Genomic DNA, 13,698 nt, shown 5'->3' on the forward strand with positions numbered 1-13,698 from the left:
AAGTGTCACCATGGAAGGGAATCATCCGATTCAGGAAAAGAGGAAAATTGGGACCTAGATTCATTGGTCCATATAAAGTTATTGCACGAGTTGGGAAGGTAGCATATCGCTTAGAGCTACCAGAACAATTAAATCAGATACACAACACATTTCATGTGTCGCAATTAAGAAAGTGTATGGCAGAAGAAACCTATATTGTGCCACTTGACGATATTCAGGTAGATAACAGACTTAACTACATTGAAAAGCCTGTTGCCATTATAGATCGAAAAATAAAGACATTACGCAACAAGGAAATAGTAATTGTTACAGTACAATGGCAGCACGGACGTGGAACAGAATGGACTTGGGAACCAGAAGATGAAATGAAAAAGAATTATCCCGAGTTCTTTTTATAAGGATTTCGAGGACGAAATCATTCCAAGTAGGGGAGAATTGTAACCCCCCGTTTTCATTTATAAATAAATAAATAAAGATAAGTATTTATGTCAAAAATGTTTATAAAATTATCATAAGTTATATATAAATATATAGTAGTAAATTTGGTGTTACAAATAATCAAAAATGTGTATAAAAGATTTAATGGTTATATGGTTTAAAAAGTTATAATTACATTTAAATATGAAAGTAAAAATATATTTATTTTTAGCTAAAGTGATCTAAATGAAAGTTGTAGTACTCGGAAATACCTACGCATGAAAAAACAAATACGTCGAAAACGGAGCTCGTATGAAGAAGTTATGAATTTTTGAAGTTTGAACAAAAATCTCGAAATGAAATCCGGCAGCCGACCACCGGCCGGAAAAGTGGCGAGTGGCGGCGCGTGGCGGCGAGTGGCTGGTGCCATTGGAAAGCTGACTCGATTTCCTTCAAGATGGAGTCGGGTCCAATAGTTCTAGGTGCGGTATTGAGTGCAAGAATTAGGCCAAAAGTAAAAGAAATCATAAAAAAAAATAATAATAATGGAGAAATTAGGTCATGAATAAAATAATCAACATTTTTACCTATAAATAGAGAGGTAATTTTCCTTCATTTGGGAAAGAACAACAAGTGTAAATTATAGTCTTGATAATCGAGAAGATAAATCCTGAGAGGCTGTTAAGTGAATAAACTCGAGAAAACAAACGTTCGTGTTGCTGTTCTGCGACTAAGGTGAGTTTTACTATTCTATATGTGATACTCATGTATGTAGTTATTATAAAACAAGTTCATGTGAAGATATTATGATAAATAATATTTACCATTATTTACCATTATTTACTATTGACGGTAATTATGTGTAAACATGTTATATGTGTAATTTTTACTGTTGACGGTAAAAATGTTATGCTATATATTATATACTAGTAAATGTTATTACTATGATTATTATATGACATACATGATTAACTACTGTAGTTAAACAGTAGATGTTTCAGGATTACTGTAGTAAAACAGTAAATATTTCAGAATTACTGTAGTAAAACAGTAAATATTTTTATAATGATTATATGCATGTGGTAAAATGTATAGATTGTGAACTCACTAAGCGTTGACTTATCAGATACTATTAACATTTTTACAGGACCCTCTGGGGTAAACAAGGGGAAGAATCCAGCTTGACTATCGTGGCAACCGCATTACTCTTGAAAATTATGGATAAAAGTCTTCCGCTGTTTATTTCAATAAATCATGTTTTATGTAATAAAGTTTAAACCTGGATTTATTTGTGTTTATTTAAAACTCTTTAAATGTCATTATATTATAAATGAAGTTTTATTAATATTCAAATGGGGACCAAATCAGATATTTTATTACTGTAGTAAATATTTATTTACCGCAGGAAAAAAAAAAAAGGGTGTTACAAATAACAGGGCTGACGGGGGTATTGACTGCTCCAGTTCGTTGCCCTCTGTTAGGTTCTTGAGTTGAACAACTCTCTTTCGTGTTCTCGAACTTTCATTTAAGGATATTAGGCTTAAGGTTCGAGATGTCCTTACAAGTAGGTGCTCGTTGCTGTACTTGGCCATCACCACGATCGGGGTTACCGATAGCATTACTGCTAACATTGGCATTGTTAGCATTTAGGTGTGCCATGACAGCTGTTACAGCTGCTGTGACCGCAACTTGAAATGTAGCCGCATCTATATGAAGGATTGGTGTTTCACTGGTGGGTTGGTTACACTTCTTTGGAGGCATGATTCTGTTTCATGATAAGAAAATGAGCTCGTGAGCGACTATCGTGTCTCTAAATGTATTCTATCCATTTGTATCTATGTATTAATATTTTTTTTGTTATATTGTTCTCAATGATTCGACCTGCATCCCTATGATGCAGTCCTGGTGAGGAACAGGAATAATTTTCTAGAATGGTTAGGAACCGAGTATTATCCAAACTAAGTTACCTTTGTTTGGTGGATATCGTTTTCCTAATTTTAAAAAATATTCGAAAATAATTCATAACAGTGTCTACATAAAATAGACTTATGAATTTGAGAAGTAATCACTATCAATTAAGATTCCGTGATCTGTTTTATTGTTATTAGCCGTGACAGGAAAAGTGGATAAGCTCAAAACCTAATGTGAGTAATGAAATCACTAACTCACTAGGTTGAACGGATTTACTAGTTATTACTTAGATGGAAAGGTGCTCGAACACTTCACATGAATCATGCGTGGTTTTCCTTTGTTCTATTCTGGGTGGTAATGATTTGTTCTCTCCTGGTATCTATAGGGTGTACTTCTCCTCTGTAGGTATATTGAATTCCCGGGCTGTCTTACTTCCGATTCTGACACTGATCCTCATTACTTCGAAATCAAGATTTTGAATCTCGGAAGTTCATGCGAATATCTCATTGGTGTTCTTAATAGGGTAAAGGCACTAAATGATTTCTATAGTTTATCTGTTTCTTTCCATGGAATTCTCCTAATGAAATTCTGTTGGATCCTCCTTGACTCTTCTATTGATTGCTGGAGTAACTATGTTTATCTAACGGGTTTATACGAGAATGGGAATGTCTAAAGAATCTATGAGAAAATCTTTACGAAGGTGATTCTTTCTGGTCCTTTTATAATCACATGGTGTGTACCGATTATATATAATCCAGATCAAATAGACCTTTGAATAAGTAATCCTACTCTAAAACCACATCCAAACAAGGAAAAGGAAGTAGAGTGAAAATCACCTATTCTAAGTCTATAAAATCTCGGCTATATATAACCTTAATGTATCCACTTAGTAATTATAGACTTATCAGAAAAGATATTTTTAACATTTTCCTACAGGTATGAAACATACCTCCATGTTATTTTAGTTATGAGTTTGATTCTTGGACTTCTAGATACAAGAACTTAACAACTTCTCAGTTTTCTTGTTATAGCATCCTAAAATACTCCCATAGTATTTTAGTCTTTATGTTTGGTTTTAGAATTCTTTTGGTACTTAGGTAAGTTTTAGACCAGTTGCAACACTACAATCACTCCCCTAAACACATGGTGGTCATATCTAGGATGAATATAGTTGATCAGGCTATATTGATCCCAGATATGATTACATCACTGTCTAGGTTTAACTGCAATGTCCAACATCTAAATACTTTAGTTTTGTTCTTCTTGTGATACTCATTCTGGTATACATACTCTGCATGTACTTATACTTTTATAAAATATTGATATATTTTTAAAGTATAACTCTTAGTCAGAGTGTTTTTATCCCAATAGGTTTATAGTTGTATATCTTTTATGACTGATATACTGAGTTCACTATAAACACTGCTCTGATACCAATCTGTCGCACCCCCAAACCAGAATGGCGGAAACGTTCGGGGGCGGAGGACTTTAGGTAAGTATCACAACACATGCAATATAGTAATCAAAGTACAAACAACCATTGCATTAATAAGTATAAGTTTTACATAAGCGTTTAAACATTACATATTCAAACACTGAAGTAGGTACAGGAGAAGACAAGAGTCGCGGTACGGTACTAGGTAGTCTTCTCAAAAGCTTCGGGAGTGTACATGTCTACTATATTCCTGAGAATACAAGTTATTTGGAAAGAGTAGATCAGCATTTAAGCTGGTGAGTTCATAAGTATTTTAGTTCTGTTAAGTATACCCTAAATTCTTTGAATAAGTTCACTGGTTTCTCCAGGAAATCCTATATCTCCTGAGGTGATTAACTGGTAACCTCAATGGTTTCCCTCTGTAATTACTTAATTTATACTGATTATACATAACATAATATCGAATTGACAGTCAACTGGGTGTATCTGCCCTAAGCCCACAACCAAAAAAGGATCAGGAAGTAAGGGGGAAGTCACACACTTTATTGTCAATCGGACATCATTTATGTATAACTATGATGTATCAACTAAGGAATTATAGAATTAACCACTAAAGGTCTTTTATGTTATACTAGTTTACCGAGATTAAGTGACTAAGTTCCATTGGATAAGTGGTTTAATCCCATAAACCGTTCTCTTTGTATTACTGTTTTGTATTCCTTTATGAAAACTTGAAACTGAGAGTGTGCCTCGCTCCACCAGGTGTTAATGAAAACTGTATTAAACCATTGTATTTTTGTATTCTATAAACTGGTACTTTGAAGGTGTACTTTCGTTTATTTGTTTATACATTAACGTATTGTTAATACGTTTTTAATGAGTAATTTTTATTATAACCATACTATGACGGATGGCCTGAAACAAATGCTTTGCGGGCGTTTAAACTGGTGATAACAATTGTCACTCATCAAACTATAGCTAGAAGCCTGAGTGCGGGGTTATCAATTCCCGATATAGAGCTACACACACTTGTTTTGATCCGCGGCTGGAGATTCTGGTTATAATGTCAGGACTTCCTATGTTGTCTAAAATGAATTAAACAACCTGAATACAGAGTCTCATAAAAAGCATATTAAACGTTCATGTATATTAGTTTTGAAAACCCAATCATTCGGAAATAATGATTGACAGTATATTCTTGAATTAAAACCCAGTCATTCTGAAATAATGATTGACAGTATATTCTTGAATTAAAACTCAATCATTCTGAAATAATGATTGACAATATATTTTTAGTTTTCCAAACATGTATTTGATAATTTCCTTGGAAAGTATACAGTCATGAATCATACTTGTATATTTAGTTTTGAATCATAAATTATACCTATTATAATTTATATGTTCTATCTGATTAGCATGAATTCTCATGGAATATCACCTTTGCTCAGCCTGATACAAAGGTAATGATACTAAAAGGAGTAACCTTTTAGACTCATATATGTATAATATATATATATATATATATATATATATATATATATATATATATATATATATATATATATATATATATAATTAAGAAGGAAACGACCTTCGGACAAATAATACAACCCTAATTCCACATCCAAATAAGGAAAAGGATATAGGATAATTCATTAGTCCTAAGCCCTTCAAGTCTTATTTATATATTTATACATATATAAACATGACTTTGGCATTTATATTTTGAAATAGTTTATAAAACATTTTTCAAAGAATTTAACATGGCTTTACGTTATTTTGGAAGTATTTAGTAATTCTTAAAAGCCTACGGAAACTTTATGTGTGATTATTATCACACACAGTTATTAACACAATTTAATATTGTGTTAAACTTGTATTCCCCCCCCCCTAAAAGCATTTAAAAACCATTGAAAAGGTAGATTATAGGGGTATGAACACACTTTGATAAGCGGTGATTCGGGCAGCGTTTCGTTTCCCGGAAAAGAGTTTGTTTGACGAAAAACCGGCTCAAAACGGGCACAGTTTCGACAGGAGAGAGGATGACTTCTCGAGAATTCCGGGGCTCTGGGGCTTGCTTCGAGCTTTAGACTCGATACCGGGGCCTTGGGGGGTCGTGAGAAAGTCGAGGGGGTGAAATGGTGCAAAATGGGGAAATTAGGGGTGAAAAATCATCTCTAGCCGAGAAGTCTCGCACCCTTTATATAGGGGTGCGAGGGTGCGGTCTGAAGTGTGACTCAACAGACAGGTGGCGAGGTGAGGGGTGAGTCAGCAGGACACGCGTCATCAGCAGCGAAGGTGGCTCGGATTCGGATCTTGTGCGAGGCACGTGTTTCGGACAGGTGGCCTCTTCTAAGTGGACCGAAGTTCGGTCCAATGGGGAAAGAAGGTGACGACTTCGGACCTATCAGGAGACGACACGCGAGGCTGCAGTCGAATGAGAAGCGAACACGTGGAGGCCTCACATGCGAGGTGACGTGTCCGAAGCTGACTCATGCGATTTTTCCCGGTTTTCTAGAATTTCTTGATTTTTGTGCCAAACACTTCCGAAATTCATAACTTTGGCATACGAGCTCCGTTTTTGGCGTTCTTTATATGCACGCATAGGTAAAATCATACTCTACGACTTTTGTTTAGTCTTCTTCGGCTGATTTTGGCTTTATTTTTAATATTATTAATTTAAACAGACCGAGACGGGAATCCGTTGAAAATTCATAACTTCTTCATCTGACGTCCGTTTTCGTCTGTCTTTTTACCGTTGTGCTAATTTTGACGAGACCTTCGATTCTCGTTTAAGTTGCGTCGGCTAAATCTCGATCGATTTATATTTCGAATTTTTAGCTGTCTACTGCTAAACCGAAACTTCGAAAATCATAACTTCCTCATACGAAGTCAGATTTTTACGTTCTTTTTATGAACGTTCTCATTTTAACATATTCTACAAGTTTCGTTTAGATTGTTAAGGCTAAAAAGCCTTTTATCGAAAATTCACTTTTTTACACTGAACAGTGTTTTGCCGGTTTTGACGCGGATTTTCGATTGGTCATAACTTCTTCGTTATAACTCGGATCTCAGTGTTCTTTATGTTTTTGGAAACCTTGTTACAAACACTACCACTTGGTTCATCCCAATTACGATTATTGATCAATTTATTTTTGACCAAAATTTGACTGGTGTCACACAGGGGCCAGACATGAAACACCGGAGGGCAGGACCATTTTGGCATTATAGTACTTCTGAAATCCAACAACCCAATGCGGCCCTTCAAACCAGATTCTCCGTACCGCGAGTAGTTAAAAGATATTATAATAACACTTTGTATCTTATATTTTTGTAATATATTTATTGTTTATAAGTTCATAATAACGATATTGAACTTAAACATAAGCTATACTTGAAGTAGGGTAAGCATAACTCACTTACCGGGAGGTTTGGCTAGAAACCGGGCTCTGCGGGGCAGAACTTCCGAGCCGAAAGATCTTCTTTTCGGAGCTTTCTAGCACTCTGGGGCTTTTACTCTAGCACCTTGAGGTTACTAGGGATTTGGGAGGCTTAGAGAGAGGTTAGAGAGAGAAGTGAAAGGGTTTTTGTGTGAAAATTAAAGGCACTCTCACATGGTATTTATAGGCTGGAATTGGGACAAACTCGTCGAGTTTTGGCCTCCAAATCGTCAAGTTGGTGCTACATGTCACCATCTGGTGCCAAGGCGTGGGTAGAAAGCAATGGCTCAGATCGCGCCACGTCACCCACTTCGCAACAACACCCTTCCGACTTCTAAACTCCATAACTTTTGCATACAAGCTCCGTTTTTGACGTTCTTTATATCCACGCGTAGGTATTGACAATATCTACAACTATCCTTTTCACTCCATTGGCTAATTCTCGATCATTTTAAATTTAACAGTATGAGAAGATTACACTGCTAACGACCGTGTAATATTAATAACTTCTACATACGGACTCCGTTTTCGACAGTCTTTTTGTCGTTGAACTCATATTAATGAGATCTTAAATTCTCATTTAGGTTGTGTCGGCTAAAAATTGATCGATCTAAAATTCGAATTCCAGGTTGTGCACTGCTATGCTAAATCTTATAAAAATCATAACTTCCTTATACGAAGTCAGATTTGGACGTTATTTTTATGTACATTCTCGGTTTAACATATACTACGACTTTCGTTTCATTTACGCGGTGTCGTGCCAGTTTAGCCGTAAAACTTCGACGGGCCATAACTTCTTCGTTATAACTCGGATTTCGGCATTCTTTATATGTACGAAACCCTTGTGACATATACTGTAACTTGGTTAAGATTATTCCTTCAAAATAATATTCCATAAAAAGTCATTTTTGACGCTCATTGTCTCTAAATTGACTAACCCGAATCTGCGGGCGTTACAGTGTTCCAATTTGGCATCAAAGTCGTGGTTTTAGTGAATCAGGCAAGGATTGACCTTCGTAGGCTTAACCTATGAAAATTAAAAGGTGTGATTCCTTAAAAATGGTAGAATTCCTGATAGACTTACAAGTCTAGAGTGATATGACGTGTGGCTAGAAAAAAGAACACTCTTGTATGCGTGTATGTTATAAGAATTTTGTTGAGTTCATATGTCATGACCAAGCTATTGTCACCTATGTGTCAGGTGTTAAGATTGAAATCGTTGCTAAGAACAATCAAGGATATTATTCATAAGGTATCGTTAGAGTTTGAAAAAGGATGATAGATTTTTATAAGATTTATATGTCTGGTTAATACTAATAGTAATTGGAAAAAGATACCACTGTCAGTGTGCTATGTGAATTATGTATGGGTCATATGTAATGACAAGAGTATTGTTATCACCATATTATGTGAATATGGTTGAAAGCATTGTGGCAAGCCATCAGGCATATTGCTGATGAGGTATAGTCACAATTCGAGTAAAGAATTAGAAACCTAAGATTATTAAGAATTTTGCTATTCTTTTGCAACACAAGCAAGAATCAGTTTTAAGCATGGTTAGACTAAAATATTATTGTAATAATAATGAAAGTATGTTCAAAGTTTCAGGATAGTAAAACGATGTGACATAAAGCCCCTAGTTAACATGAAGTGTGGACATACCATGTAAGGGATACATATTAGTAATGTGTCTAGAGAAACCTAGAAACTTTTCAGGAATTTATGACTAGAAGGACATAATGAACATACCATAAAGCAAAATGGATGAGAGTATAGGTATAATTCCTAGGTCTAGATGGTGTGAGCAGTCTTTAAGCTGTGATAAATCAGATAGTACCCCTTTATGTATAAAGGAACATGATTGAGTTATCATAGAACTTACCCCAGTTTGTGTAATAAGGACATGTAAATGTGAAAGAGTCGGTATGTAAGAGAAATAAAAATAGTTGTATAAGAGGGTTGGCTAAAAGGTTTACATAAAACCAAATTAAGATCAAGGAATAGTTAAGGAATGATCGAGGGTCGCATAGACTTATAAAGTCTAAGGAGAAATACTAAGCGCTAAGGAGGGTTCAATAGTAAATTGGTACGTAGAATGTGAGATATGAAACCAGAGGTGGCTAAAGGTTGGTTTGGAAGTCAAATAGACTCATGAGACCTAAGAATAAAGATTAAGCTCCATAAAGAGTTTAAGGATGCATAGGTATATGGGAAGCGAGATGCAAAATGAAGGGATGTATGACTCCACTATAGTAGTAATATATATATATATATATATATATATATATATATATATATATATATATATATATATATATTAAAGTACATATTTTCGATGTTCCAGTCATGGGCCGCAAATTCCAGGGTACAAGGTAAATAAAAGTTAGTAAGATGAACCCTCATATTCTCAAATAGAGAATGTGTTGAAAGATAGTAGATGAGAACATGTTTAAGCTTGTGAATCGGGGGACAGAGTGGTAAAGTCATGACTATATGAGTATACTATGTATGTAGTGCTATGGTTCACACATATAACTATAGACACATGACAATCATTGACACTTAACAAAATCATGAAGTTCGTGAAGATCAAGTTTAACGGAGAAGCACGACACAAATGAGATGGCATGCATTTTGTAATCAGGAATGTATACCTCATAGCACCGTACTAATATATAGATGGTGCTTAGTATATGTAAGTGTTATATACCAACACAAGGGTTAAGGGTAGAAGTGCTAATTATGGTTAAAAGTGAGGTAGTTTCATTTTTCTACTTCAATAAGGGAGTTAATAAGATACTTGGAATGGGGATGTTTAATCCCTACAAGATTAGAATAGCATAGAGAAAGTGTAATGGGTCCATAATCCACATATAAGTGGTAATTAGAATGAATAAGTATAAATGAGAAATATTAGTATTGTATTGTACGCATAAGAGAATTAGAAGCAAATTGGAATAAATAACCCTGTCATGAGACGAGAAAAGTCTACTGAGATGTTATCATCTGTAGTAAAGTAAGCATCCAGACAAAAGGATCAATGTGAATTGATCCATTCCTTAAGATTGTTAGAGGAAGTTATTGAAGAGGATCTGGTAAAAGAAGATAGGAAGGATACTAAGATTGGTCATTGAAGGTAAACGATATGAATAAATGAAGAAAAAGCCCAAAAAGCTAGTCGCGACAGTAGTGTTATAGTAAAGATGCAAAAAAAGACTTGTAAAGTTTTAGTTATAATGCTAGTATTGTGACGTTAAGATGCATGACATTTAACAAACATGAAGTACTATCATTATAATCATGATATAATAGATAATTATTGAGGATGTAGTAAATATCGCCTGATTTTGGATGGATTAGTTACATCCTTAGCATGAAATGGATTTGCATAATCATATTAGAAACAATATAATCATTGATGATTCCCTGAAATGAGAAATAAATAATAAGAAATGAATTGCTCAGCCATAGCTATGATATGATGAAAAGTAGTTTCCCTTTAATGGGACTAGAAGATAAAGGGTGAGATTATTAAGGATGGACTGGGCGACCTGTGAAAGTTATGGTATCAAAATTTCTAAAGAAATGTGACTGTAGTATCATTATGATACCTGATGAGGCACAAGTGAAAGCTAAGGAAAAGCTTATTAGTTAAAACATGAACTAATGAATGGAAATTAGTGTTAGTTAAGATGAGAATTATTTCCAACAAAATTTCGTGTTTTAGTCATGAAATCCAGTCAGAAGAGGGTTACTTCCCAGTGTAAACCAAAGCATAACGTTATAAAATACTCCGTAAAATACAAGATTGAGTCATAAATGATTGGACAACTGTAAAACATTTGAATTGAGATAATGAGAATATGATGTATTCGTAAGTGACGATACATTACAAAGAATTGTAAAGGAGATGATATAAAAATGAAAGGGTATATATTATTAAAAAGATGTTTTTAAAGTAGTGTGATTCTATTTTAGTCATAAGTAATGACAAGTTGTAAGGAATTATGAAGGCTAGTGGAATGTGGAATTTGAGAATTCCATAAAATGACTTAATGAGTAGAGGCAAAACGCCTAGAGTATATAAGAGATTCAACAATTTCCTTGAGTTTTAATAGTATCAAGTCCTAATAGACGATAAATAAGATCAAAAATCAAGAAACTAAATAACAGAATGTCTACGCATAGGATCATACGAGTAAAGAACTTCTTAAGACTTTGAGGACTAAGGGAATGGTTTAAAGGGATAAGAACTAATTAAACTGTACCACCCCAAATTTGGTATAACATAGAAATTTTGTAAGGTATAAAATGTAAACTATTGAATAAATAATCAAAATGGAGATTTCGATTCAAGAAGAAGAAAAATAAGAACACCACGTTGAAAGATCATAAGACTGGAGATAGAGAGAGAGAGAGAGAGAGAGAGAGAGAGAGAGCTGTAGACATAGGAAGAATACTGTAATGTCCTAAAATAACAATATTTTTTTTTCATTTAAAAGTCATTCAAAACATTCATTAGTTGTTCGGAAACCATACAAATCATAGTATTAAATCATCAGAGTACAAATTATTGCAAATGCGGAAACTGTGAGGGGAGGATGTTGTGCCATCTCGCCGGGTCCTTTCCTTTTGGAACTGGAAGATCCTGAAACCATAAACACAAACTGTAAGCATAACGCTTAGTGTGTTCCCCAAGTACCAAACACTACACATGAAAGAAGATAAATGATATGGGCCAAATCGCAGTCTTTTCGTTCAGTGCCTTGGGCCAAATTTCGGTCTTTCCTACTAATGCTAGGGACCAGATCTTGGTCTTTCATATAACTGCCAGGGGCCAGATCCTGGTCTTTCATGCAAATGCCAGGGGTCAGATCTTGGTTTTCCATATAATCATCACATAGCATCCAAAACTCTACACAACAAACAATGGGTCGGAATTGGTGCCTTCGACCCATGGATCTAGTGAGGAAACACACCTCAACTACTGAAAATCTCAGATAAACGCTCGGGCTGCTGGACTAGAGAAATCTGTGTGCTAACTAAACAATAGGGTCGCAATTAATAATTGAAACATAACCTAAAACTACAAACCTACAACACTTGTCTAATGTCCAAGGTAAAAAGGGCCAAGCTAGCCTTCTAAACCTAATAAAATCCTAGGCCCAAGCCCAAGGATCATCCATGGTCCAATATGGGCCCACCATCAGAAGTGGCTCAATAATAAGAAAGTCCATGGTCCAGCCCAACAAGAAAGCAAAACAATTAAGGCCCAAAAATCACCCCAAGTTGGACTGGGTCGTACGCTCGATGTACCATTTGGTACGCACAGCGTACTCAGACGAAGTGGTGGATCACGACTGAGATGCAGTATGTGCGACGTACAGGGAGTTACGCCCGACATATGCACCCCTCATGCAAAAAGTCTTAATGCCTTAAGACCCTACGACGAAAACTTATTTTTGAACCCACTAAGACCCCTAAAGCCATAAAGTTGCAAACTGTATGCCGTTGTAGGGCTACAAGAAGGCCAACACTAAAAACCAAGCTTATTTCACCCTTTTCTACACTCTAACTCTTGTATAGGGACGAATCAAAGTCCAAGCTTGCATCATTATGACTTGAGATGTCTAAATACGTCTGAAAGAACACCTTGAAGGCTTATGAGTAGCTCATACTCATCAAGCCCTAAACTTTGGCGACAAAAAGGAAGAAAACAAGGCTTAACTAAGATCTAAAGGAACATAAGCCAAGTTTGGAGCTTTATACTTCCAAATGGTGCATAATCAAGAGGAGATGTTGGATCCAAAGTATTGAGAGCAAAGCTTTCTTCTTGAAGATCATTCTTCACAAACAAGGAATCACACAATCACTCCAAAAAGCTCAAAATGCTCAAAATAAACTAGGGTTTGCAAAGAGGGTTGATCTTGGGATGGAGGCTGATAAAGGAGAAGGTCTTGGGGCCATAATGGTGTTTAAATAGTGCACAAACCCTAATTATTAGGGTTTTGGTCTGAACCACGTACACCTAGCATACCGGAGTATGTGCAAGGTACTGGCACATGACATAGTATGCTCAACGTACCAAGGCGTATGCCCCGCGTACTCGAGCAACACCAAAAGTCACGGATTTTGACATCGGGGACCCTTCTTGAAACAAATCAAAACTCAAGGGTCCAAAAGCAAACCTGAAAAAGAATATATGTTACAACTCTCCCCCACTTGAACTAGACTTCGTCCTCGAAGTCTGCTACCGCCATCAAATCATGGTAGTGTTCTCACATCTCCGCCTCGGGTTCCAAGGTCCATTCGGAACCCTTTCGGTGTTGTTACTAGACCTTGACCAATGACACCTCCTTGTTACGTAAAATCTTAGTCTTTTGGTCTAAAATACCGGCCTCTCCACATAGTTCAGTCGATCATCAACCTGAATATCATCTAGAGGAACAACTACAGACTCGTTGGCTACACACTTTCGAAGCTGCGACACATGGA

General features: G+C 35.7%; 1 long non-coding RNA gene across 1 annotated transcript; it reads left to right on the plus strand.

The window, feature by feature from the left end:
- The first annotated feature begins 1,091 nt into the window (after positions 1-1,091).
- On the plus strand, positions 1,092-1,722 carry LOC145105501 (uncharacterized). The gene is made up of 2 exons (XR_013707338.1): positions 1,092-1,152; positions 1,565-1,722. It is a non-coding gene; the product is annotated as an uncharacterized LOC145105501 (long non-coding RNA).
- The last annotated feature ends 11,976 nt before the right edge of the window (positions 1,723-13,698 follow it).

Source organism: Lactuca virosa, chromosome 1 (assembly GCF_052849685.1).
Source record: "Lactuca virosa cultivar CGN04683 chromosome 1, Lactuca_virosa_CGN04683_v6, whole genome shotgun sequence".
Classification (NCBI taxonomy): Eukaryota; Viridiplantae; Streptophyta; class Magnoliopsida; order Asterales; family Asteraceae; genus Lactuca; species Lactuca virosa.